Source organism: Gasterosteus aculeatus, chromosome Y (assembly GCF_964276395.1).
Source record: "Gasterosteus aculeatus chromosome Y, fGasAcu3.hap1.1, whole genome shotgun sequence".
In the NCBI taxonomy this organism is placed as follows: domain Eukaryota; kingdom Metazoa; phylum Chordata; class Actinopteri; order Perciformes; family Gasterosteidae; genus Gasterosteus; species Gasterosteus aculeatus.
Genome location: NC_135709.1, coordinates 5,212,434 through 5,239,755, shown reverse-complemented (window position 1 = coordinate 5,239,755; position 27,322 = coordinate 5,212,434). Strand labels below are relative to the sequence as shown.

At 41.5% G+C, this 27,322-nt stretch overlaps 1 protein-coding gene and 3 long non-coding RNA genes across 6 annotated transcripts in view; 2 read left to right on the top strand and 2 right to left on the bottom strand.

Moving 5' to 3' along the window:
* LOC120812332 (SRSF protein kinase 2-like) overlaps positions 1–27,322 on the bottom strand; it is a 96,092-nt gene that overhangs the window by 57,586 nt on the left and 11,184 nt on the right. The gene's annotated exons all lie outside the window — the stretch shown is intronic.
* Positions 1,451–13,201, bottom strand: LOC144390909 (uncharacterized). The gene is made up of 6 exons (XR_013454725.1): positions 12,910–13,201; positions 12,424–12,504; positions 11,791–11,947; positions 11,516–11,558; positions 11,005–11,212; positions 1,451–1,734 (listed from the first exon to the last, which is right to left on the bottom strand). It is a non-coding gene; the product is annotated as an uncharacterized LOC144390909 (long non-coding RNA).
* On the top strand, positions 4,269–4,992 carry LOC144390911 (uncharacterized). Its single transcript, XR_013454728.1, has 2 exons — positions 4,269–4,566; positions 4,666–4,992. It is a non-coding gene; the product is annotated as an uncharacterized LOC144390911 (long non-coding RNA).
* Positions 16,757–19,726, top strand: LOC120812352 (uncharacterized). Its single transcript, XR_005710600.2, has 2 exons — positions 16,757–17,358; positions 17,526–19,726. It is a non-coding gene; the product is annotated as an uncharacterized LOC120812352 (long non-coding RNA).

Below are 27,322 nucleotides of genomic sequence, written 5' to 3'. Positions count from 1 at the left end.
ACAGAGACAGGACAGCGAGTTACATAGAATCCACACCTAAAACAAGTGTCCTCTAGCGCAAAACTATAACCGCTATCTAAAAAATAAGGGTGGTGAGGAAGAGATAGAGAGGGAGAGAGGAGGAAAATTAGACAGACAGACTGACTGAGTGATTAACAGTGAGAAGAGGTGAGGGTGGGGGGGGGCGAGTGTCTTTATCATATTGGTCTGTTGACAGAAAGCATAACTGCGTCATGTGACTCCACTAATCAGGTCATAGGAGCAGCTGTGAGTCACAGACAGAGATACTGCAGCGTGTGTGCGAGTAACCACGGCAACGGCGCACCTGTGCTCATTAACGAGCTTCTGCAAAGGGCAGACACAGGACAGCGAGTTACACAGAATCCACACCTCAAACAAGTGTCCACCACCGCAAAACTATAACAGCTATCTAAAAAATACAACGTTTTTACGAGACCCAAGACTCTACCGAACGCATGGATGCATTTTTTATGTCTGTCCGGTAATAAATACGGCTCCTGTCGCAGTTTACAAAATGTGCTACCTTCTGGATTTTTTGAGAAATATGTCGGCAGATTTGTATTGGAGCCTATGGGGCTTTTAGCAGAGGTTGTGTGACTGTTGGTCTCCATAGGCCAAAACTAAAGAACTCTGGAATTCCATAGCCACATGACTACAAGCAGCACAACCATGCCATCACGTTAAGCTAAAAATGAAGCCCCAAAAGTGTATACTTTGGCTCTGAGGACTGAAGTTTCATATTTTTTTAACCAGATTCTGACACTGCCCCACACTCTAGCATCTCCAGGTCTCACTCTAAGAAACGCAACGGAGCGAAGAACTAGTGAAACATAATCAGTGATTATGAAAAAAGTAGAATAGATATCAACAAGCAGTTTTTTTAATAAAATAGTTGAGACTTGTGTCAACATTTGAAAGTTTAAATGGTGTATGTAGCTGAAAGATTGGCGAAGCTGAAAAATCTGTAAGTTGAAGAGGATTTGAAAAACAATCTCCATTGGAAAACCATGTTAAAATATTGATGATTATTGATTTATATAAATTCAAGCATAAGAGGTGGAAAGCTGAAAAGTCATGAATGAGCTGAACATTTTAATATTTAAACGGTTTTAATAGCTGAAAGTGTGAAGGTGTTGAAAGGTGCAACGGAAGAAATAGAAGAAGTAGATGGCGGAATAAAGAATAGAAGAACAATACTTGGAATGCTTAATGCATTCAAACAATTAAAAGTGCAGAAACACCATGGACAAGTTGGTTTAGAATTCTTTGTTTGTAGCACATTCTTCTGAATCATTGAAGGTCATTTTCAGATTCTTTAACAAGATCAGTAGCCAAGCCACTGGAATTGGGAGCGTATACCTGAAATCAGCTGCATCTCCCTCATCCTCAGTCAGAATGCGCAGAACACCCCTCAGTTGCAGATTCCTCTGGTCAACGTGTTTATTCAATTCAAATCACGTTATTTTGTTCAGTTTTACAATCTGTAAACATGCAACATCCTAATCCAAAACCCCCAAAATATAAAAAACAACCTTAACCCTGAGGGGAAACAGCAGAGAAGTAGGAGTGTACAGTATGAGCAACTTAAAGACGTACAGTACATTCAATTCCTACGACAGAAATGATTCTCATATTGTGGATTATTAAGCCAGGGGTAAGGCAGGACCACTGCAGGGACAACCACCATCAGATGTAAGCACCATCCACAGAAACCTGTGAGGAGGGAAAGCACAAAGACTTGAGGGAAGAGGCAAAGTTGGTAATTTGGGTTTATGATGACAGTAATGGTAAAGTGAGTAATAATAATATTAATAATAACAACATCGGCAGGTGTGTTAGTAGCCTCATTTATAGATCTTTCTTTCTTTTTACATTTTATAATATGGGTAGATGAAATCCAGCTATTTACTTGCTATTTATATTTTCGTTGGTTATATTATAGCTTATAATTTGAGGCAGTACTCGGCCGGGCCTAACAACACGATGCACCTCTCATACCTTATTGCTTTAATAAACAAGATCACAATTAATCTGCAACACACGGCGTTTCTGGAGTAACATTTCCAGATACATTCAACAGTATCATACTTTACAATGTTGCTTTAAGCACCCAGTAACTTGTGATGTTTTGGCCCACTTATTTAAAGGCTACTTGTTGTGAACGCTAGCATGCTCCAAGCTACCATGCTAACTAGCAAACTACCTGCGGTGACGCTAATGACTACCCTGCCAAAAAGAACAGTCTTTCCCATATCGAGTGGGCAGCACATGTTGGTTATAGTTCCAGGTGTGCTTCATTCAAACGCTCATGTGCTTACAGAGTATTGGAGCCGGTAGCGTTGCTCGTAGCAGTCCGCTCATATCGCTCTCCTCCGTTACAAACTTTGCCTCGTACTGCATCCGGTCAGCTTTAGCAAGTCTCTACTGGCGCATGTACGTTACAGTTGTAAGCAGACGTATTTAAAAGTTGTAGTATTTGTGGGTTTACTTGTTAAAGTGCGCGCACCTTGGTGACATCATCAAAACATTACGGTATCAAAGATGACAGTATCCAAGATACTACACAAGAAATGTTTGAAACTGCCCGCATTACTATGTCCTAAAAGCAACTTGTTAACAGCACAATCTGTAGTTCCATATTTATGACGTTTTAAGAGAAATATTAAATACGTGGAAATCACGTCTTTGCGGGAAGATCTTTATTACAATAGAAAATAAAGAAAGAAGTCCTGTACGGTATTTGAACCCGGGACCGTGTCAGGATCTCCGATCCCCCCGAGTTGGTGCCCCTCCATACCACAGTGGAAACAACCTCTTCCCCATCTGCGTCCGCCTCTTCCTCCTCCCCCTGCATATGGACCTCCTCGACACTCTCCTCCCCAGCAGTTACCTCCATAGCCTCCCATGTAACCACCCCCTTACACTGCATGAAAAGTGGGATTTTCGGCAGTATGCGGCACTGTAAATTGTCGTGGAATTTCAGGTTTGCGGCTGTTCACGGCAATTTGCGGGCAACGCCGAAAACTGCCGTAAATTGTCAGAAATTGATGTGGGCCTCCCTTGGCAGTTGTCCCCCCATATCCCCCCTCCTCCTAATTCTAGGGGAGGCTTTGACATGTAAATGAAAATGCTGTGAGCTATACAAATGCAAATCAGGGTCGCAGAGGCAGTTTTAGCCCAGGTGACATTTTTTTAAAAGGTAAGAAAATCTCTGGTACAAATAAATCAGGCTCAGTAGCCTAATTATAGACTCTTACATTTGAGCTTGAATTGATTTATTTAATTCAAATATGCTAGATTACTGTGTACTCCATTAGCAATGGCAAATGTTATGTAAAAAAGATACACAAAATAACTTAAAAAAATTAGTTTTAATCAAGGTAAAATGAGCATTCCATGCAAACAACATTTGAATCAGAATGAGAGGTCTGCAGAGATCACAGTCTCCTAGAGCTCAACTACAGTGCATAGTGGCAGGACTACAGTGACCTTTCTTTGGTCTTACTTAAATGCACAGAGGATGTATTAACCACACATCTTCTAGCAATGCGCTCAACTGGCAGAAATGATGCTGTATGACGTGTCTGTTCCCTGCAAGCCCCAAACTTCTATTGGCTTTCCATAAAAATGTCTGTCCGGGTAGAGATGAAGCCAGGAAACTTGTGCAAGAACATGTTTAAATGCCGTACCCTTTGACACAACATTAACAACTATAAACTGCTTTATAATGGCTGGTCATAGGCATGACTGATACAGCAGTACTTGCAAGACGAGCATGTTAATATATTCAGAAGAACTGTATCTCCAGTTCCTTTGTTTGGTTTTTGCTGCTTCGTGAATAATGGCGGGACGACGTCTCGCGTTCAACTCGCCTTCAACCCCTCTACGGGTTTCTGTCCATAGAGGAGAGGAACTGACTCAAAGAAGAGGAGACGGGCGCACAATCCCAAGATAGCGGTAAGAATACGTTCGATGACTGCAAGCTAAGCTAAAAGTCGCGTAGCCTCAAACGAAAGCTAAGAGTAGCCTAGTAGCCTTACAAGTGAGCAGAAACAGCTTTATTAAAGTGTATTTTCTTTGCCGTGTCGTTTACAGGAAGCGCTGCGCCGTCTTCACAACTCCGAGACGAACTACAGGCGCCACGAACCGGAGCAAGGGTAAGATTTAAAGAATATGCTTTAATTCTGCCGTATAAGGAAATATATACGTATAGATACCGATCAAAACTGTACATTTTGTTTTCACAGACTAATCTCGCCTCATAATAAGACGGTAACCTCGTATTTGCTCCGGGAAAAGTCCAGATTTAGACGACGTCATTGTGTGTAAGTAACACTGTTTACTGTTTCTTCTTCCTTGTTAAATGTTACTGTGACTTGCGTTTGATTTTTTTAAATTCATACCACACTCATTTAATTGTTTTCCATTCGCCTGTGAGACGTATTTTGAGACGGTGCGCAGGAGCTTCAGGTTTTCCAGCCGGAACACTCATTGCGGGCAGAAGCTGCGAAGGATTCAGCGCGGAGTCGAGCGAGAAGAAAGAGGGTCAGAGTTTACTTGCTGACTTTTTTCAGGTGCATTGATAGATGTGTTGTGTCCGTACGCATCGCATCGCACAGTACTGATACATTGTTTTTTTTACAGCTGCTGGAATCGAGACAAAGTGTGCTGGCTGATGACGAGGTGGAACTCTGGAAATCCGCCACCGTAGAGCTCACGTCGGACGGAGAGGATGGCGTTGTTGCCGGGGTCTCGGGGTGGATTGTACGGTCGCCCCGCACACGAGGCGCCTGCACAACAGACCTGCCTCGGAAAACACGGCGCCAGTGACGGTCTACAACCCCGAGGAGGCAAACGGACAGTTTACTGAGCTGTAGTTTTTAAACCGCCTTTACCCAAGTGTGGGCAGATCCTCACTTTGTATGTAGTTGTTGTTTGTGTGTTGTTAATAAAGCTCTTTCTTTGCATAAACATGTGGCAAATGTTCATTTTCTCTATAAATTCATTGATGTCCTGGTTGGTATCCTAATAATAGTGTAGTAGCATACATAGGATAACCATGAAATGAATATACAGCATAATATGAATATATAAATATATATAAATAAAATGAGTCGGGTGACCAATAGCGACAGATCTGCCAACCAATCACGAGTGATGGAAAGTTGTGGTTTCATCCAATCATGATCAAGAAAACTCGAGCCTGGTCTGCCCAGGTGTGGTTTTGCTGCCAATCATGAGTGATTTTATTTGTTAAGTTGTGGTTTCATCCAGTAAGGAGTAAGGATATTCAAGCCCGCTCGGCGCGGCCACCCGCGGTTTCGCTGCATTCATATGCTAATTCGGGCCATTCGCACCTCCGCCAGCTCCCCACCTATGTCATGGTTAGTTTCCGACAATTTGTGGCACAGACAAACGCGACGTGCGCGGGTTGCAAATTGTCGGAAATTGTCGGAAATTAGGGATATTTACGGGCGTTTACGGGGACGAAAATCTCACTTTTCATGCAGTGTTAGTTTAAACTCCACGCTTGGGCTGTCCCATACGACGTCTCCTCCCATGGTGGGAGTGGATACAAATCAGGGGCGTTACCTCCAGCTGGGGCAGCCTGTGCAACCATCTGTCGCTCGTCTTTCGCTTTCTGCTTCTTGTCGCTCACTTCCTGTCTTACTTTGGTGAGCTGTGGCTTCAGCAGTTGAGCCTGCAGCTCCTTTAACTGTATCAACCTGTTAGTTGATTTCATAAAATCCCCACAATCCGCTTGTTCATGTAAAAGTTTTTGGCAGACCTTTGACAGCCCAGTAATGATGAGCTTAAACTGAAAAGCAAAAGGAAAACTTATCCTCTTTATTCTTTAGATATCATGGTATTCAAGAAAGATTCATAAACTTAATTATATCACTAAGAAATGATGGCACTCAGGATTAACTTTATTCAACAGTGTGTGTGTGCTTCTTAAAGTGAGGAGGTATAAAACCTTTGTCCAGCCTTATTGGCCTCCACCGTTGCTCCCACACATCTTCTCACTGCTGTGACCTTTTTACTCCCATAAAACCCTCACTGCTTCAACAGAGATTTATTACACTTATTTTAGCCGTTGTTGCTTTAAAGATATTAAATCTTCTTTTTCTGTCTTCAATGCATGTCTACAATTCTACTATTTTTAAATCAAAAGTGTAGTACTAGCTTGGAGAGTTTAAAAATGGCTCTACAGCTGCAGGCTTTTTGATTGGGAATCTGTCTCTCCCTCCCTTTCAAATTCACTTACTGCAAGTCACTTCGGATTAGAGCCTCAGCCGAATGAAAAATGCAATGCATTGATTTAGATGCCTCTGCACATCTTCATCTGCCCCTAGAGTATTTACCCATTGTTTTAAAAAATTTCCTTTCTCAAACGGCCTTGTTTCCAACCGATTTGATGAGCAATTAATTTATAAAAATTGAAATCTCCGACATAACTGATTATTGACCCCCATAGTCAAATCATGAAAAATTAACACCAATATTGCCTTCATGTCCCCGTTCAATGTTCTATTTGAGTTTTTGCTCGTAGGTCTCACCCTCATGGTGTTGTATTCCCCTATGTATTCCACATTTCAACTTCCTTTTCTCTTTCATAACATAACATTTCAACTTCCTTTTCTCTTTCTCTTTGCTTACTTCCCTATTCCTTTCCCATCAAAATAAACCATCCGATGGCCTCACTGAAGGCCTCCAACATTACAGTCAATTTGCTGACCTTCGTAACTACTTTCACAAGTGGACCAGCATTCGCAGTATCAGTCACTAAAACCTACAGTTTCAAACAATGTATCAGAATTTGAACCTCAAACCCCAGTGATATAAACAAAAAGTTCTCCAAACACTTGTGGGTCATAAAACAACAATGAATATTGTGAGTCCCTGGATCCCAAGAAGTACCAGGAGATAATAAATCAACTTAGCATCAGACCCATCTGTTCCAGACCCCCACATCAGTGTTAATCTGCACTTTTACTGCTCTTCAGCCCAAAAGCAAAGCGGAGGGTGGGAGACATGTCTGTTACTTGCTAACACAAACTCAGCTCATGCTTAGTATGATCCAATCCATTCATTCATCACTGATAGATCACCAACCTCTCATGGTCATCGTATCCAAACGTAAGCGTGTATTACTTGTTGAACATTACAGGATGACCGTCTAACAAGTTTCCATATTTTGTGTACTGGTGCTATCAATGTTCCTTTTATCAGACATTTGCTTCCATCATCAAGACACTGTATCAAGTGTATCGTGCACCATACACTCAATAAGCAGCACTCAACTTTAGTTTAGGAGAAGACTCAAAAAAAAAACTACAAACATTAATAGAAAAAACTGACACTATATACTACAATTCTCCTTATTTCTCATCACCTTCATTCCTCATCTTTTAATTTTCAATGACTGTTTCCCCTCATTTCAGTAAATCAATCTTTCCTACGGGTTTAAGTCTAATTTCAGTTGACACTCTCAGTAGTCTATAATCTCTGCTCTGCCTTGTCCCACAATATGTGCGTCAGTGACACTCTGTCTGCCAAACTAACGCCTTTCTCCTCTAACAACTTTCTCACCGTGTGTCCCGTGTGATACACAACATCATGGTTCTTTTTCTCAGTGGTATCTCCGCTCACCGCCACCAACAACAGCCTCAGTTGGTCATTTATTATTTTCCATCGATACCCCGGCGCTGGCTCCCAGCCGCCGTCCTCTGCTTCGCCATCAAATTCACCTTCCATTTAACAGCAGTCAACCAGTTTGTATGTATTTTACCGGAGCAGACAGCTATGTTCTGAAAGTTTATACTAACCTTTCAGAGAAAATGTTTGTGTCTGCGAGCTTATGTTAGTCTCGCAGAATTAATTTATGCCAAAAGTTTATACTAACCTTCCGGAGTTAATGCGTCTGTGAGTTTATGTTAACCTCTCAGACTCAATTATTAAAGCCACAAGTTTATGTTTCAACCTTGCGGTCTGTCTGCGTTCTCAATTCCTTAGAACATACTTCCAAAACGTATTTCTTAAAGTGTATTTCTCAACACATTTTATTTATTTATTTAATCACTCCTCTCTCTCCCCCTCCACACTCCGCACCTCTCCAAGGGCTGCACATGTCTCGGAATCGAACATACGGTTTTTAAGGAACTCTAACCCTGGGTGACCAGCCCGCAGACCTTCGGGGGTCCGCAGATCCCCAGGAGCCCACACCTAGCAAAATCAGCCCTCGTCAGGGTCTGAGGGGGTTGCCAAACCAGAGACCTGGGAGTACGTCGCGTTCAGCAGGTGTAAGCGTTTTAGATCGAATTCGCCTGTGCACGAAAACCTCTTATCCCGGACGAGCCCCCAGACTGTCAGGATCTCCGATCCCCCCGAGTTGGTTGATGAGAAGGATCGCCACACGTTGATCAATTAAAGTCAAAAAGTTAACATTTATTTAGAAGAGAAAAAGATTACATGAGCAATTCCCCGCAGATATCTGTCTAACTATTGCTTGCAAACAGGAGGTCCAACACACCAGCACGTATTCCAGCTTTCTGTGTAATGGCGTCGCCGAGCAGTAAAAATGCTGATTTTTATACACTTGAAGACAGTTGATGTTTTGCATGCATCTCACAACCTCAACATCGGAGAGGAGAGACCATACCACCGCTCCAACAGATCTGCCTTAGGCACATTGAGTAAATGGAGCATGAGCGTACATTTTAATCAACAATTAATTGCAGCGTATTCTTCAAATATTCTGAAAAAATTTGCGTGTGTTCAGGGGGTCAATGTTCACATGTGTTACAAGTTTGGTGAGGGCAGGCCAAACCATTTGGAAGTTACGAGTCTTGCCAGATTAAGCCACACCCCTTGCGAAGTTCATTAGCGCATAACTTCTTAAAACAATGAGATATCAACACGACCCCAATGGGGGACAGGGGGGCATTGACCCTATAATGATCCACAGAACATTTCGTGAGAATCGGACATAGCGTTTAGGAGAAATGGCCAAAAACGTGTTTTCACAAAATTCAAAATAGCGGAAAATCTAGTTAGGCGCATTTGCACACCATGACTTCTTTGTAGAGCATGTCCAACAGCACATGTGTGCCAAATTTCAAGTCAATCGCTGGCCACACTCAATAAGTATGTGAGATTACAAGGAGTTTGGCTCAGCTTCGCTGGCCACACTCAATAATAATAATATTAAGTATGTGAGATTACAAGGGGTTTGGCTCAGCTTCGCTGGCCACACTCAATAAGTATGTGAGATTACAAGGAATTTGGCTCAGCTTCGCTGGCCACACTCAATAAGTATGGGAGATTACAAGGAGTTATTTGAAGAACAATACTTGTTGGTATGCTTAAAAGCATTCCAACAATGAACCTCGATGTTAAAGTCTTGTAGAAGTAGAGACCAGCGCTTATGGCGTTGATTGTGGTTTTGCATACGAGACAGGAACACAAGGGGATTGTGGTCGGAATACACCCGGACCGGGGTCGGACTCGAACCAACATATACCTCAAAGTGTTGCATTGCCAGCAGCAACGCCAAAGCATTCTTTTCAATAGTGCTGTAATTCAGTTGATGTTTGTTAAATTTCTTCAAAAAATAATACACGAAATGATCAATACCACGATCATTTTCCTGCTAAAGAACAGCACCTGCCCCATGAGCACTGGCGTCTACCTGGATTTTAAAAGGGCGCACGACATCAGGTGCCGACAGAACAGGTGCGCTGCTAAGCAGAGATTTGACAGAATCGAATGACTCCTCACACACAGTAGCCCAAACTAATTGGCAGGAGGGGCTTAACAAACTAGTGAGACGCACCACCACACTGGCGAAGTTCTTAAAGAAACCGCGATAGTAACTGCACATCCCCAGGAATCAGTGAAGTTGCCGTCGCGTCCCAGGCACAGGAAAAATCCCGAATGGCCTGGATTTTTGCGGATAAAGGGCGCACCTGCCCCTGCCCTACTTGTTTCCCCATGTAGGTAACCACCGCCTTACCAAACTCACACTTAGCCAAATTTAACGTCAACAAGGCACCGCCCAAGCGACTGAATACCCCCCGTAGGTATCCAGATGCTCAGGCCACGTGGATGAATCACATACGATATCACAATTACGCCTCACAATTCTTAATCCCAGCTAAATCATTCCCGAGAATGAGATCGATACCTGTGATGGACAGCCGATCCCTCACGGCCACACGCACCGGGCCAGACACAAGGGCGGAGGAGAGTGTAACTGCATGAAGTGGCACACGCAAGACACTCTAGGTCCCTAAGGTGACCCTAATGACCTTAAGGTGCATAGCTTCCACCTCTAACTCACGATTTCTCAAATCCAGCTCGTTAACGTGGAGTGTCAGCTGGAGCTCCTCAGTCGACATCACCGGCGTAGCTTGAATATCTACTTTCTTTGGCCCCTCTGCAGTCAACAGCCCCCTTTCCCCTAGCTTCTCAGTCACGAGCTGTCTCAGTTCCTCTTTGTTTATGTTTACAGGCATTTGTATATCAAAAGTGTTTGCAATGAGCACCAAATCCACATTTGCTTAACTGCTGAAGTGTAGGATCAGCTACAAACGTGTCCAGATAGAAATCCATTTTTCACCCACACTATGTAACAAATGTACAGACGAAACCCAGGACGAAAAAGGAAAGACCGGACGAGCCCCCAATTATGTTACGCCCGGCCTAGGGGAGCCGGAGCATGACATACCAAAGAGTCTCCCCACCCCACCAAATTAGGACCAATGCTGCAGGTTATCGTACGACAACGGTTATTTATTGTGAGCATGGGGTCATAAGCTCTCTTCAGGATGCGCGTGGCCCAAAACAACAGAGAAAACAATTGGTGCACGTAACCTTACTTCCCGTAGACCACAAAAAGGAACAAACAAAAGTACAGGTATCTTACCTATCTCCCTACCCAGAAACAGGAGAAAACATGGTCAAACAAAAAGGGATTCTTACCTCTACCACTGCTGACCCCTTGCTACCCCCACCACCCAAAGATCTGTGCGATGCAGCATGGCCGGTTGGCTCCCACAGGATCCTTCTTATTCACCACCGGCCAATCACCTGCAAAGAAAAAGAGGCAAAGAGCAAGGCAAAATATAACAGCACCCAGTGGCGGATTTAAGAAATTTGGGGCCCAAGGCAAAGGCAGGCATGGAGCCCTCTGAAATGAGAAGACAACACACAAAGCAGCAGATCAATTATACAGATATATACATTTTAACAGAAAACACATGTATTATTTTTACCAGCAGGTTCTCTGATAGAATACTTAGATAGAATACTTAGAATAGATCACATACATCAAATTATTATTTTTTTGCCCAAAGACACTATGAAGGGAGAGACCAGGATTCGAACCGCCAAACCATTGATTATTGGACGACCCACTCCACTTGAGCCACCTGAGCCACTGCTGCCCACTGATTTCACTAGATTTCATGACTGTATGTGAGAGATGATTTACCTTGACACATCTCAAAAGGTGGGTAGCAGCAAGCCAGTAGAAGCTGTCATGAGAAGACAACACACAATACAGGTCAATTATACAGATACATTTTAAACCTAATACACAATTCCTGCCCCTTTTTCACATCATCTCTCTCCCTTTTTCTCTTCTGTCCCTTTTACACATCTTCCTGTCCCTTTTTCTTTGTATTTTCTCCCTTTTGTCCTTAAATTCTTATTTTGTGAGCGTTGGCCTCAGCAAATCTTGCAATGAGGAGATCCATATCCACTGACTTCCTGACTTCTTGCTTAATGGAGAGAACAGAAGTGGTCCTCTCTCCACTATTGAGCAGCGCGCACTATCCGACAGCTGTGGCCAGAGTGCTGGATCATTTTCTAGAAGTACAGTGGATGATGCTGGAGAGTTCTCACAGCCCATCCCTGTCTCATTCTGAAAACAAATACAAAACACAGTATAAGGCTTTTACCCAGTGGTGAAATGTACAGTGTATTTACTAATGTAGACATTTGTGTAATTCATGCAACTTCAATTTTGTCTGCTCTGCTGTATCTTAGAGGCAAACGCTGTACTTTAAACTCCACTACAGTACTGTTACGCACCAGCTCCCTAGAAGGGAGGGGGCCGTTGACACGCCGCTGCTCAAGACCCAAGTGTATCACTAACAGGGGGCATGTGGGGGTCGTGGAGCAAATAGGACACAACAGTTTTACCGTGTATGGATTATTTTATTAGTCTCTAATCACACGGATTGCAGGGAGAAGGGCTGGGCAGAACCAAAGCAATGAAACAAACAAAAATACACAGGCTAGTTCCTATATATATAGTGCCGTAGCTTTGGCACGCTAACCAAAAATACAGGTGGTGGTCTGCCCAGGTCTAGCTAGTGTTCCTAGACAGAGACTCACTGCGGGTGATGTAGCTCCAGCCAGGTGCAGCCACTAACGATCCTGAGGTCCTCAGCCAATAGGGGGGGGGGGGGATAAATCCTGTCAATTAGATAGAAGGGAGATGCACACACGCACAAGCAACCTCAACAAAAAATGCACATGGATGGTTACATATTTCAAACCTTTCCTGCCTCGTGAAAACCATGTAGCCTCCAAATTATGATTTAATGCTAATATTTGTGATAAACTGAAAGTCTTCCTTTGTGGGTTGACTTTTAAAGCAAAAACTCAGTACATGAATTCATTCAAAATTTGCTCAATCTTAAATATCTACAGCAGTAAATGATAACACGCAATAAAACGATATTAATATGAAGTAATAACACTGAGGGATCATTTTTTAATGCAGAGGGATAGTTTTTAATAGCTTACATAGATTCTTATGTTTTTAATGCACTTTACACATTCAGGACGAAATCACCCTTGGACAGTTTTGTTACTCACTCGACGTCGGTTGACCAGGTTGTGGGTTGCTGCTGCTGGCCGCTGCCGCAGGAGCAGTGAAGAAACGTGTCACTTTCTGCAACTTTGACGTAAATGTTTGGGTTTCTTCCTCTCCTTTTCAGCACCGCAGGGGTAGCTTCGCTTCCTCCCCCCCCCCGTCAACAAATGACTCGTCCGACATGAACGAATGACTCGAAAATATCATCATTTTAGTGAACGAGATTCAGAGAACCGATTCGGTAAAAAGATCCGAACGTCCCATCACTAGCCGTTTGGTTTTCGTTTTGCCGGTTTCTTGGATCCGTTCTGCACATGCGCAGTAAAGATGGACTGATCCAATGTAGTGGACACTGAAGGGGGGGCCTCGACACACACATAATACAATACGCATTCCGCTGGCATTTTAGCGAGAGAATTTTAATCATAAATATAATTAATATGTGCAAATAAGTAATAACTTTATTAACCATAAGTGTATGAGGATTTTTACTGGGCCCCTCAGGAACTTGGGGCCCTAGGCAACCGCCTAGTTTCGCATTATGGTAAGTCCGCCCCAGAGTGACACCTGCATATCAGTAACTAACATCCACACACTGTAGTCGAAGCTAGAGGAGCAATGTTGGGTTAAGTGTCTTGCCCAAGGACACAACGACATGCAGGCAGAGGTGTGAAGTAACGAAGTACAAATACTTCGTTACTGTACTTAAGTAGAAATTTTAGGTATCTTTACTTTACTCAAGTATTTATTTTTCTGCCAACTTTTTACTTTTACTCCTTACATTTTAATACAATTATCTGTACTTTCTACTCCTTACATTTTTAAAACAGGTACGTTACTCTTTGTTTACGGTTCCGTTTTTTTTTCAAATGTGCGCTATCCAATACAGATCAATGGCGCCATCCAGATATACTGATTTCGAGCGTAATTGGATGAAGCATAGAAGCCCATAACACTCATTGGCTATCTATCTTATTTGTGCACGACGCAAAACAAGAGGCGAACTAACGATACAAAGCGCGATCAAAGAGATTCGGTTGGTAACTCGTGAGATGGCTGAAGGCTCTGAAGACACAGAAGAACATCAGAACCTTCCACATCCCTGGCCCTACCTTGAAGAAGTGTTTGAATTCGTGGGGAGCAAAAAGGACTCATGGAGCATGCGGTGCAAACGTTGCGAACCCAAGAACCATGTACTCTTGGCGTTCAAGAACTCTCCGTCTAATTTAAAAAAACATATAGAGGTAAGCTCTGTATTATTATTATTATAATAATGGTCGATTTACAATGCTTGCTACAGCTTGGCTAGCATAGGAACATGCCAACGTGCCTTGGTTTGCTTGCTAGCAGTTGCAAGTTACGCTCGCCTAGTTAGCGCTCTGTGATGTTTGAAAAATGAGCTGTAGGCTCATTTACTACCATGATCTAAAATGTACTACACAGTAGTAAGCTAATATTAGGCTATTTAATATTCAGTTAATGTATCAGTGTTTCCCATAGGAAATGTGTTAGTAAAGGGTTGTGAATGCGATACTCATGACATGTCCAATTCTTTTCAATTCATCATCTTGTTTTAAAGCAGCATCAAAGAGGAATTGCTAATCGCTAACGGCTAGTAGTGTAAGCTATTGTTGCACAGGTGTTCCGGTTTGGGGGCTTTTGGCGGCTTGTGAAGGGGGAGATGGAAGGAGAGGAAGTTGAGGTGGTGTTCAACTGGGGGTGTTGTGAAAAGGTGATAAAAATAAATAAATAGTATAAATAGAGCCAGATATACTAAACTGTATAGCGGTTTGATAATGTGTCTTCTAAATGATCTAATGATTAAATATGCCTATTTTCACAGAGAAAACACCCTACTCATCTGGTGAGATATAAGACCCTTACTTCAAACGCCCTGAAAAGAAAGCCAGGAGCACCAGATGGAGGTCACCCACCCAAACGAGCTAAGTTATGGGAGACCAGAAGAGTGTCCCAGGCCAGTGTTGATAAAGAAGTCTTTCATTTTATCATACAAGGCCTGCACCCACCTAATGTGGTTGAGCAACAGGGTTTCATAGACCTTGTACAACACCCCCAGCCCAATATTAATGTGATGTCACGCAACACTGTTGTAAACCGAGTTGAGAGAGTTTCCCTGGAAATGAAAAACAATCTGAAAACTGCTCTAGCTGAACTTGAGTTCATTGCCACTACAACTGACTGCTGGACAGCGTACAGGCGTGGATTCATAGGTGTCACAGCACATTGGATAGACCCCCTGACTATGAAGAGATGTTGTGCTGCCCTAGCCTGCAAACAGCTTAAGGATCACATTCTTTTTCTGCCCTTGCCAGTGCTCTGAATGACATCCACACTGAGTTTAACATCCGTGAAAAGATTACCCGCACCACAACTGATAATGGCTCTAATTTCTTAACAGCCTTTAGAGCAGTGGTTCTTAACCTTGTTGGAGGTACTGACCCCCACCAGTTTCATATGCGCATTCACCGAACCCTTCTTAATTGGAAAAATACAATTCAAAACATAGGTATATATTTTACTGGTGCACAAAATGAACCGTGCAAGAGGCTTACAAAATAAAAAATCTTCCTTTATCACGTTGTCTTTCACATAGCGCACAAATACAGCAAGCTGGCTTAGATTGGAAACGTCTGTGGTCTCGTCCAGTTGAAGGCTGAATTTTGCCGGGCTTGAAATCAGATCTGCAACTACTTGAGCCAAGATGTCTTTGCTCATGTCCTCTATTCTGTCGCTAATGGTGTCATTTGAAAGAGGAATTTGGGATAACTGAACTTCAGCCGCTTTTTCCAGCATGATATTCGCCATCTTCAACACAGCTGGTTTTATGAGTGTTTCACCAATGGTGTGTGGTTTGCCCTGCTTTGCGATCAGGTAAGCAACTTCGTACGATGCTGTGAGGATCGGTTTGTTGATGGGTACAAAGCCGAGAACAGGCAGAGTAGCCTTTTCATCGAATCTGGCTCTCTTCACCTTGAATTCAGCGAGCGTTGTGTTCTTGTATTGTCCATCTCCATGCAGCTTAAGGAAGTGTTCTCTTAGTTTTGCCGGTGCTAGACTAGAATTGCTCAACTTGGCATTGCAAATCATGCAGTTAGGACGCTGACTCCCATCACGTTCCGTTATACATGTGAATCCATATTGTACATATTCGTCCGACCACTTTCTTTTTTTGCTCGACATAGTTAGTATGAAGGGATTAATATATTAAGAAAGAAATGACACGACGTACCATCACGATAGTCACAATTTGACTACTGAGCGCGCCAAATTCCCTGCAGCACAGATAGGCCAAGCGATGTTGCGTGATCACCTGCAGCCAATGATGGCCAAGCGGGGCATGTAATCACAAATCATATGAGTCGGGTGTGTGTCTTGACCTCCGCCGAACCCCTGAGACTGACTCACCGAACCCCTGGGGTTCGATCGAACCCAAGTTAAGAACCACTGCTTTAGAGTGTATGGTCAGACCGACGAAAATAAGAACAATCCAGCACCTACAGAAGAGAGTGGTGAAGTTGATGATGGTGATAAGAATGATGAAGAAGACCAGGATAGCACTGAGAGTGTGGAGTTTGTTGAAGCTGGGGCCGTATTGGATGAAGACGACTGCCTGGAATATCAGCTTCCAAAACACCATCGTTGCGCTTGCCACCTTCTCAACTTGGTTTCAACAATTGATGCTGAGGAGGCAAATGTGAGCACAGTCTACAAGCGGGTCTCACGCTCAACGTTTTCAAAGTGCTGGAGTCTTTGGAACAAAAGCGCAAGATCCACAGCAGCTGAGATCATAGAAGAGAATTGCAAACTCCAGCTCTTGAGGCCAAATGCAACAAGGTGGAACTCACTCTTTGTAGCAGTGGAGAGGATTGTGAGGATTGCAAGGGAACAAGGAGAAGGGGCCATTGCAGCTGTTTGCAGTGCACTAAAGATACCCATGTATGTACCTGCCCCTTTTCATTCTTAAAGCTGAACTATATATTTTTTCACTTTGAATTGAAAAGCTATAAAACAGTATATTTACTAACCCTCTGCACAGATTATTAGCATTAGCATGTTATTGAATTGAAGATGTAAATATGAAATGTTTTAGTTTTTTATTTGTTGTTTTAACAAGTTCACTCCTGTCGGGCTTGCATTTCTGGCAGAATATGCAAAGACTATGAGACCAGTTGCAAAGGCCCTTGATGTTCTTCAGGGAGAGACAGATGTGCAAATGGGGTGGTTGGTCTCTACAATAACACTACTCAAGGTTAAGCTTCAGCAGTTCTGCATTTCCTCCAAGTTCTGTGGGCCTTTGATTGATGCACTTCCAGGAGGCCTTGAAAAATGATTTGGACAGATCCTCACAGATCCAGAGCTGGTCGCCGCAGCTATTCTAGTCCCCAAATTCAAGACATGCTGGACAAGTGACGAATGCGTCCTAAAACTTGGTAAGTGTTCCACTGTTTGCTTTATGCTAGTAGCAAATAGAGGAAATTCCTGCATTTAAAGTATCTCTAACATACAATTACTGAGAAAATCAAAAGCAAACCAAATGGCAATATTTGTAGGCCATATAAAGTTCAAATGGTCCTATTTTTGTTTTTCTATTCCATAGGCCTTGACTATATCAAAAGTCACTTGAAAGACCAAGCTGTGGAGAATCAAGGAGATATCTCCCATTCTTCAGAGGAGGAGGACTTCTTTTCTGCAATCAAACAGACCAATTCCCAAGAAAATGCCAAACAGCTCGAGGCTTACCTTGGATGCCGAGGTGATACAGTAGATATACTTAAGTCTTTCCCGGCAGTATGCAACCTTTCATTGCGGCTTAACACCGCCCTCCCAGCCTCAGCAGCCTGCGAGAGACTGTTTAGTGCAGCAGGACTGATCTTCAGACCAAAGAGGGCACGTATTGGTTCCAAGAACTTTGAAAATCAGCTTCTTTTGAGGCTAAACAGAAGGTTCTGGTAATTGTTTAGGGTATGCCATTGTACTCTTTCTGTCCTACACAAAATACTGACGTACACTCTCTCTCACACCCAGACCGAAAAAGCTCCTGTGACACCAATGGTGTTGGTAGTGTAATAGTTTATGTCCAGTTTTACTGCCCAGTTTTTGAAGGAAATTTTTGACACGTATACTTCTCACTCTCACTCACTCCTCCCTTTCTTTCTTTCTCTCTCTTACTCACACACACTGATATTCTTCGCAGTCTATTTATTTCCTCCACACACACTGACAAGCACACTCCTTGGTAATGTCCTGGTAGTTTTTCAGGCCAGGGTATGTCTTGAATATTACTACCTCAGTTTGGAGGTCTATTTAAATTCCAATAAAGTTTGAGAAAAACATGTTTGTGGACGGCATGATTATATTTTTGCATGACATTTTTTACCATGTCTTGGGATCCTTGCAACACCAATCAGGTTTTAATTAAGCTTCTATTTCTTACAGTCGTGTCAATTATATGAGGCCCAACTTGTCTAGCTTTAAATGTTTTATTTTATTAAGGTTACTTTTTACTTTTATACTTTAAGTAGATTTTAGAGCCTGTAGTTTTTTACTTTTACTTGAGTAAAGAGGTTAAGTTGATACTTCAACTTTTACCGGAGTCTTTTTAAACTCCAGTATCTATACTTGAGTGACAAATGTGTTTACTTTTGACACCACTGCATGCGGGTTAGCCAGGCCTGGGATCAAACCGACAACCCTCGGATTGGAGGACAACCGTGCTCCCCACTCACCCACAGTCGCTTCTTGTGTATTCACGGACTAACCCATCATTGTGCGCATGTATGGTTACATGGAAACATGAACTTACTATCTGGTTTTCCATTTGAGAACTACTTAGGGACCGTTTGTCTCAGGTTATTCAAAGACTGTCAGAATTGACAAAAAGCAGGAAAAGGGGACTTTACGTAGAGAGCACACTGATGGCCCTGTACCCTGTAAAAAATGTGTCACAATTTCAAAAGCTAGTCATAGGGCCTTCAACAGTCAGAAAACTGTGTGAAAATAGGCAACAGCATCGCTTTAGTGATGAATATTGTTTTGTCTGATGACAGTGTAACGGAGTTATAAATACACTGTCATTTTCAAAGTATTGTATTTTATTTTTTGGTTATTATTCAACAATCTTGTTGAACGTGTGTGTGTGAATTTTATTTTGATGAGTCAAATTTGCGGAAATTGCGATTCATCTCTCCTGCGCCTCCTAGGCTTCCGTAGTCCCGTTTTTCCTTGACAGTAGTGTTACACTGTTGAAGGTAAGTTGAGAGAAAAACGACGTCGCACTATTTCGCTATGTTCTTAAATATAACTTAACATCAGCTACCATTAGCGTGGGTAACATGACCACGGTTCTCAGCTGTGGTGCGTCATTATTCTAGACGATGGAGTGGTGATAAAAGTATACGTTTGTTTAATTTCGCGCCGTTTGTACTCGCTACATCCGCTCGTCTTGACGTATACGTTCCCCTCCATAGACCCTGTGTGTAGGGAGCTGATGTGCGGAGACCAGAAGGCAATGTCTGTGTTTTATTGTCTTCTGCAGGAATGTGTTTTCCTTTGTTTTAATGCTGGAATTCTTGCAGTTGTCACTGTTATTTATTTTGTTCACTTGGGGTTGTTCTCCCCTTTTTGTCACAATTTGTATCTTTGACAAGCTATAATTTAGATTTTGCGATAGTCACGTTTTTACTACACAGTAGCGTTACACTGTTGAAGACCCTGTGTGTAGGGAGCTGATGTGCGGAGACCAGAAGGCAATGTCTGTGTTTTATTGTCTTCTGCAGGACCAAATAAATGCTGAAAAGATCAGTACCTGAGTCGACTACTTCCATGCCCTAAACACATCTGTTACAACAGCACATATGTAGTTTGCAGAGAATATGAGAAACATGACCCTTTCTTTGATTACCCCATAAACTCTACTGATTTTAGGATCTTTGTTGTCAGTAATTTGTCAAAAGATGTTAAAACTAAAAAACTTGATGACAAAATAGTTAAATATGCCAAGTTACCATACAATGGTAAATTCATAGCTATTCCTCTCTTGCACACAAGTAGATAAAAGGAAGTTGATTATGGAGTGAATAGTAAAATTGGCGTGAAATATTATATAACACTTCTTAAACACTTGAATCTGAATTGTTTTTTTGTCATTTTCATTACAAAACTTTATTCACTATATATATTCAGTATGTTTCTGGCAGAAAAGCATGTTTAAGATAGTCGAGCTTTTGGAGACCAGTGAGGTAGAGTTGGTACCAGGTGCTTGCCTCCAAGATGGCGCCGATGATGGCAGCCACGTTGCTTCAGTGCGCTTCATTTTTTGTTGTTTTTGTTTTTAATTATGTTTTCTGTTGCGATTCCCGGGGCTCTTTCACCAGAGATGAGCTCTTGAACATCCGAGGAACTATTCTCTAATTTTATACTAACCCATAGCATTAGCATTTTATTTTATTTTATTACTTGTGCACTGCTGTCTTGTTGTCTATTGTTACACTGTCTACTGTCACGCACCAACCGCCAAGTCAAATCCTTTGTATGTATGTAGAGGAACAGCTTGCAGACTCCATGTCCCAATCAGTGGCTCCAACAGTTTGAATATAAGTGCTTATTCAACACGTGTCTTGATTATGTTTATGTTTTAATTGACAAAATATGGTCATTCTTAATTTTCCTTATGACATTATTTTGTAACATCCTCAACATGTTTGTCATGTGAACTAAAGCTTTTCAGGTACCTGCAAGTTGACTTAAATTTTTTTTTTAATCTCATGCTGTCTGTAATTTTACAAAAATGTAGGCTTTGTTTTGAATGACAAGTTATGTTAAAACATCTTTAAGCTTTCATTTGGAGTAAAGTTAAGTAAAGTCCTCTATCTGCTATGTTATTACTCAGATCGTCATGTGTAAGTTGCGTTTCACCTCCCTGCCTGAGGCGGGGGTGCTGTATGATTCTCCTGTCATCAGTGTATGAATGGGTGCGAATGGGTGAATGATGTTGTGTAGTGTTAAAGCTCTTTGAGTGGTTAGAAAACTAGAAAAGCGCTATGCAAGTACAGTCCATTTACCATTTACCATTACCACTTACCATGGTCAAAATCATTTAAGGCCAGACACAATGTTGAACTTGACAAGATGAAAATGGACACAGATAGCTGCATAACATTCTGATATAATGTAACCGCAAGCACATGGAGGACCACAGGACCAGTGTACAATGAAAACTGCCTTTGCTCTGTTGCCTTCCACCTTTGAATCTCTGATAAATGTCTCGGTTTTGGAGCAAAGTCAACTGGAATTGGAAGCAGATTAGTGCATTTGAAATCAGTTTACTCTGACGAGGAGAAATTTGACAATGAACAGGTCCTGACATGTGCCACAGCTCTAAAAGTTTTCTCATGACACCAAGACAAACTAGATGCATATAATCATGGTGAAACAATGTTATCATCCCAATATTTAAACCAGTCAAGGATGAAACTGCAGTGTGGTGTCCTTCATCAGCGGACTGATGAAGCATGAATCAGTTCTGCAAGGAGAATTGACCTCTGGGAAGGTCATCCTATTGTTGATCCAAACCCCTGTTTGAATGCATTAATCGCATCCTTGATATCGAGTGTGGGACTTAATCCCCTTAAAAAAAGCTCGAGCCAGAGCATCACAAATAAATCTCTGAAGTAGTCACTTCGTGAGGATGGCTTTGAGGTCCCACAAAAGATGGCAATAACAACAGATTCTTTTGTATGACCCTGAAGTAAACCCAAAATAGGCCAGAACTGAATTTTTGAACTTTTGAAAAGTCGTAATCCATCAGTCTAAACACATCCACGTCCATCTGGAACCTTAGACCAAACTCTTTCAAAGATTTTACTGAGTGATTCTAGTATTCCAAAGAAAAAGTATTTACCACCACCAAAGAAAAAGTATTTACCACCACCTAAACTTTGAACATTATATACAGTTTTGGTTGTGAGAAGAGTTCTAGCATCCTTGGGGAGCAAAGGATGATACATTTTTTAAGATAGTCAGGAGTGCAGTCATAGCAACCAAAGAAACATGAAATTTCACAGCCCAGTCACACAAAGTAGTATTTAAGTAACTCTCAGTATTGCCATCCAAGATATATGATTGGCCATATGCATCTGATTCTCCATCATCAGATTTCAGCATCATCAGCATTTATGTTCACGTCACCGGTCTGGCCATCTGAAGATGATTCTGCATCCAATTGATAAACCTGACCTATAACCTCTGCAGCCTCAACATCTCCTTCACCCTGAAAAGAAACCTTCATTGCTTTGATTTTTTTTTACAGCTCGCTTTCTCACTTGTCTTCTACCCATTTTTATAGTTGTAATCGCTGTCACTAAAAACTTAAAATTTACGAAATTGCTAAACGTAAATAAATAAAATGTATTATTATTAAACGTGATAGTACCTTGAAGACGGTAGTGCAAGTAGCAGAAAAGGACAAGGGGATCTGTGAAGACAATACACATTCACATTTGTTTAAAATGTATGACAAAAATACACTTTTATATGAAGTACTGTGATTTTTTTAACCTGCTTGCAGAGTTGCACAATTAGCGACTTTTACACATATATCTAACTATACATGTACAACTTTAAATGAAATACTGACTATCTGTAAACTATTATTTTACATTCATATTTACACTACCTGCATTTTATTTTCTGTAAGTGATCACTGTTGAAATATAATAAAATAATCGTATTCCTCCTAATTGGAGAGCCAAACTAACTAATGTTGCGGTTCACTCCTCCATGGAGCAGAAAACCGGTACGCTTTAAGGTCCAGTGATATTTACTCCTTGTACATTCCACAACTGTGGACTGAATTGTGGAAATCTATCTATCTATCTATCTATCTATCTATCTATCTATCTATCTATCTTTTAATGTTTTCCGACGTCTCCAAATGGACAGACAACAAAAACCTATTGAACGGTGCCTCTTGCTTTTGACTATTTTTTATTTGTACTTCGTTTTTAACTTAATTTGTATTGTGGTTTCATTCATGTCATGTATTTGTATTTTATGGCTGTTTTTAACGACGTGTGCTGCCACCTTCTTGGCCATGTCGCCCTTGAAAATGAGATCTCGATCTCAGTGGGACTTTTACCTGGTTAAATAAAGATTGAAAAAAGAAAATAAAAGAAAACGTTAGCTAGCAAAAGTAGCTGCCGCTAATACAATTTCAGCTGAGGAAGAATATGGATCAAAAATGAAATTTCAACACAGCGCGCTCTACTAACAGACAACCCTTTGATTGTCGGTAATCAAATATATATTTTTAAGAAAGTTGTACTTACCAATAGTGGACGGAAAAACGATGAAGTGCACCGACTCCACGTCGAGGGTATTGAGGAGCACTTGGTATAATCAAAAGGGTCTCCCGTTGGTATCCTCCGAATGATTTCACACAATATTCTTTACTTTCTTTTACGACTGTGATTGACTTATTAAGAACTCATGGAATGAAAACAAGGTAAATAGACTATTTTGGACAAGACAATTTGCAACAATTCAATTCGGAGTAGCAATTCGGGACGGTCTGTTGTTAAAAACAATGTAATCTTCCTGTTGCACCTTGCATAAAGAAATGCTGGTTGATGTTGGCATTATTGGTTCTGGTCCAGCAGCGACATTTATACTTCACCGCAAATTGCAGCGTAGTCTTGGGCCATGACCTATGCAGCAGCCTTTGGTCCAGTAACAGTTTACTACAAAAGTATTGAAATGATACGCCAATTCTGGCACATACACAGATAATCTGTCCGTCAGTCAGCCGACATTGGCGGAAGACAGTCAGAGTCGGCTCAGAACTGACTGCTATCTGGCCTATTACATCAAGTGTGTATTATTTGGTACAATTTTGTGTGCATTCTGACCTGATGGTCACAAAGACCCACATGAGAGAAATTGTAGGTTATTTTGCATGTGTATATTTCTGCTGGACTATTCATTATCTTATTTTGCGGTCTTGCTTTGTCTTGTGTTGCACTTGCTTGATGTTTGAATGTGTTAGGAAAGTTGTTGTCAAGCTAGGCAACAAAGCTACAGGCTGCCAACTCTCACGGTTTCCCCGTGTGACACATATTTTTTGACGCACTCACCCCATACATCCAATTTTTTATGCTAAAATAAATCTGCGCTGGTTCATAACATCACACTAAATAACATCACACTCCAAAGTTTAGTGAAAAGTTTGCAGCTGTGTAGCAATCACAACATTACAAAGCAGTGACGCGAGAGCACTTAATACAAGCATCAATGTCCGAACTTGCTATAACAAGCTTGCTAACATCGCCAATGAGATGTCTTGCTAGTGTCAGATGCATGTAATGGTAAAATATGTTATAACATTGTCTTGTGCTAAAGTAGTGATTATTGTCTGTATTGAAGTGATGTGCACAAGCAGAAATAATTAAGGCCTCCATATGCAGCTGTGTCTGAAGAAGGGAGTTAACTTGCTCTCACACAGATGCTCGAACAAAGGAACTGTGTGTGTTACCCTCATCTTAACCGTGGTTCTTATCTCAACTTGGTTTGCAGCTTCTCGTACCTGGCACTGAGGATGGCCTTTGTGGGTGTATAAAAACTCAGCGTTTTTACTGCTTGGAGACGCCCTTTACACAGAGCACTGTAAAACATGCTGGTGTATTCGACCTCCTGCTTGCAAGCAATAATTACAGCCAGATATATCTGCGGAGAATTGGTCATGTGATCTTTTTCTCTTCTAAATAAATGTTAACTTTTTGACTTTAATTGATCAACATGTTGCGATCCTTCTCATCAACCAACTCAGGGTGATTGGAGATCCTGACAATTTGGGGGCTCGTCCGGGATGAGACGTTTTCCTGCATAGGCGAATTCGATCCAAAACACTTTCACCTGTTGAACGCGACGTACTTCCAGGCCAGCCTCAAAACAAGGTAAGCAGAAACCTGTTACATCTAATTCTGCATATTGAATAAGCTAAAATAATTAGTACGTTGTGGATTGGTGGTGTAAGAGATAAATTGATACTTGAGCAATTCGCTAAAATAACATTGATGAGAAACTGATGGAACACCGCCGAGTATTGGAATGTGTACCGCAGAGTATGGGAAAAGTACTGCTAAAAAAATAAAAAAGAATTACTGTTGTTTAGTGGGTACCTGCGAGTACCAAGGGATCGAGTGTCTGGCATAAATCAAAGGAATCGAAGGAGCGCTGAAGTTTGGAAATAAATAAATTAACTATGGTCTAGTGGAATCCTGCGAGTATCAAGGGATCTCAAATCCGGCATGAATAAAAGGAATTTATTTGGAGTCAATATCCTGGTCTTTGGTTTGGCAATCCCTTCAGACCCTGACGAGGGATGATTTTGCTAGGTTTGGTGCCCTGGGGATTTGAGGACCCCTGAAATACTGCGGGTCGGTGACCAAAGGTTAGAGTTCCTTAAAAACCGTGTTCGATTTCCTCAGACATAGTGCAGCCCTTGGAGAGGTGCTGGGAAACAGTAAATTAAGCAGCATGCTTCGGGAGTGTGGAGAGAGAGAGAGAGAGAGAGAGAGAGAGAGAGAGAGAGAGAGGATTGATCAAGTAAATAAAAAAAATGTTAACAAATGCACTTTAAGAAATACGTTTTGGAAGTACGTTCTAAGGAATTGAGAACGCAGACAGACCGCAAGGTTAAAACATAAACTTTAACGGCTATAATAAATGAGTGTGAGAGGTTAAAATAAACTCACAGATGCATTAACTCTGGAGGGTTAGTATAAACTTTCGGCTTGAATTAATTCTGCGAGACTAACATAAGCTTGCGGACTCAAACGTATTCTCTGAAAGGTTAGTATAAACTTTCAGAACATAGCTGTCTGCTCCGGTAAAATACATACGAACTGGTTGACTGCTGTTAAATGGAAGGTGAATTTGATCGAGAAACGGAGGACGGCGCCTTCAGCGCCGGGGTATCGAGTGGAGATACCACTGAGAAAAAGAAACATGATGTTGTGGATCACACGGGACACGCGGTGAGAAGGTTGTTAGAGGAGAAAGCCGTTGGTTTGGCAGATAGAGTGTCACTGAATCAGATATAGTGGGAGACAAAAACAAGTCCTTGAGTCAAAATGTGAGACGGTGAAGTGTGTGGAAAATAGAAACTGTACAAAGAAATTGAGAAAATAGAGGACATGAGGTCCGTATGGTTTTCATGTTGGATAAAAAGTAAAGCCGTGGACAGAAAAAAACAAGGACAAACACCTCCATGTGAGAGTGAAAAAAAGAGAGAGACAGATTCAGACAGAGCCACTTTCTAAGATCTCTGAGCTATTACTACAATTTTGATTTAACTAAAAGAGGTCAGCAATAAGTTACTAAGAACTGAATTACATTTAAAAAGTCTAAAAATAGTAGAATTGTAGACATGCATTGAAGAAAGAAAAAGAAGATTTAAAGTCTTTAAAGCAACAACGGCTAGAATAAGCGTAATAAATCTATAAAGCATTGAAGGGTTTTATGGGAGTAACAAGGTCACAGCAGTGAGAAGATGTGTGGGAGCAACGGTGGAGGCCAATAAGGCTGGACAAAGGTTTTATACCTCCTCACTTTGAGTAACTCAATCAAATTCAAGAAGCACACACACATATTGTTTGTAAAGTTAATCCTGAGTGCAATTATTTCTTAGTGATATAATTAAGTTTATGCATCTTTCTTGAATACCAAGATATATAAAGAATGAAGAGGATCAATTTTGCTTTTGTTTTTCAGCATAGAAGAATAAACTCTTTACTGGGATGTCAAAGGTCGGTCAAAATTTTTTGCATGAACAAGCGGATTGTAGAGCGGATTTTATCAACAGATTGATAGGACATTGCAAATTTTAGATTGGGTAAAGTACTAAGACTAAATAAGCTGTTCATACCACAAACCACAAATGCCCTGAACTACTTTCTTTTTAAGTGTAACACTTGAATCAAGGATTTAAAATATGATGAAAAATTATTAGAACAAATATAAATATACATGAAAACAAATGCAGCACAGCAACTATGTTTTGGGGAAAAAAACTGCTTGTTTATTTGGACGAAACATGGGTGAAACCCACAGGTCATCACCCAGGCACTGCGGGAGTGCAAAGGAAATGGATTAGACAGGCAGTACTGGAGGGTGTAAATGATCTAAAATGATCACTAACCCAGACTTGCCAGGTAGTGACTCTGCTTCGTTGGAGAGACATTTGCTACACCATTTACAAACAGAGGAAGTGACAGGAGGGGATAAACAGGTAAAGGAGCTGCAAGCTCAACTGCTGAAGCTGCAGCTCACTAAAATAAAGCAGGAAGTGAGCAACAAGAAGCAGAAAGGGAAAGACGAGGGACAGATGGTTGCACAGGC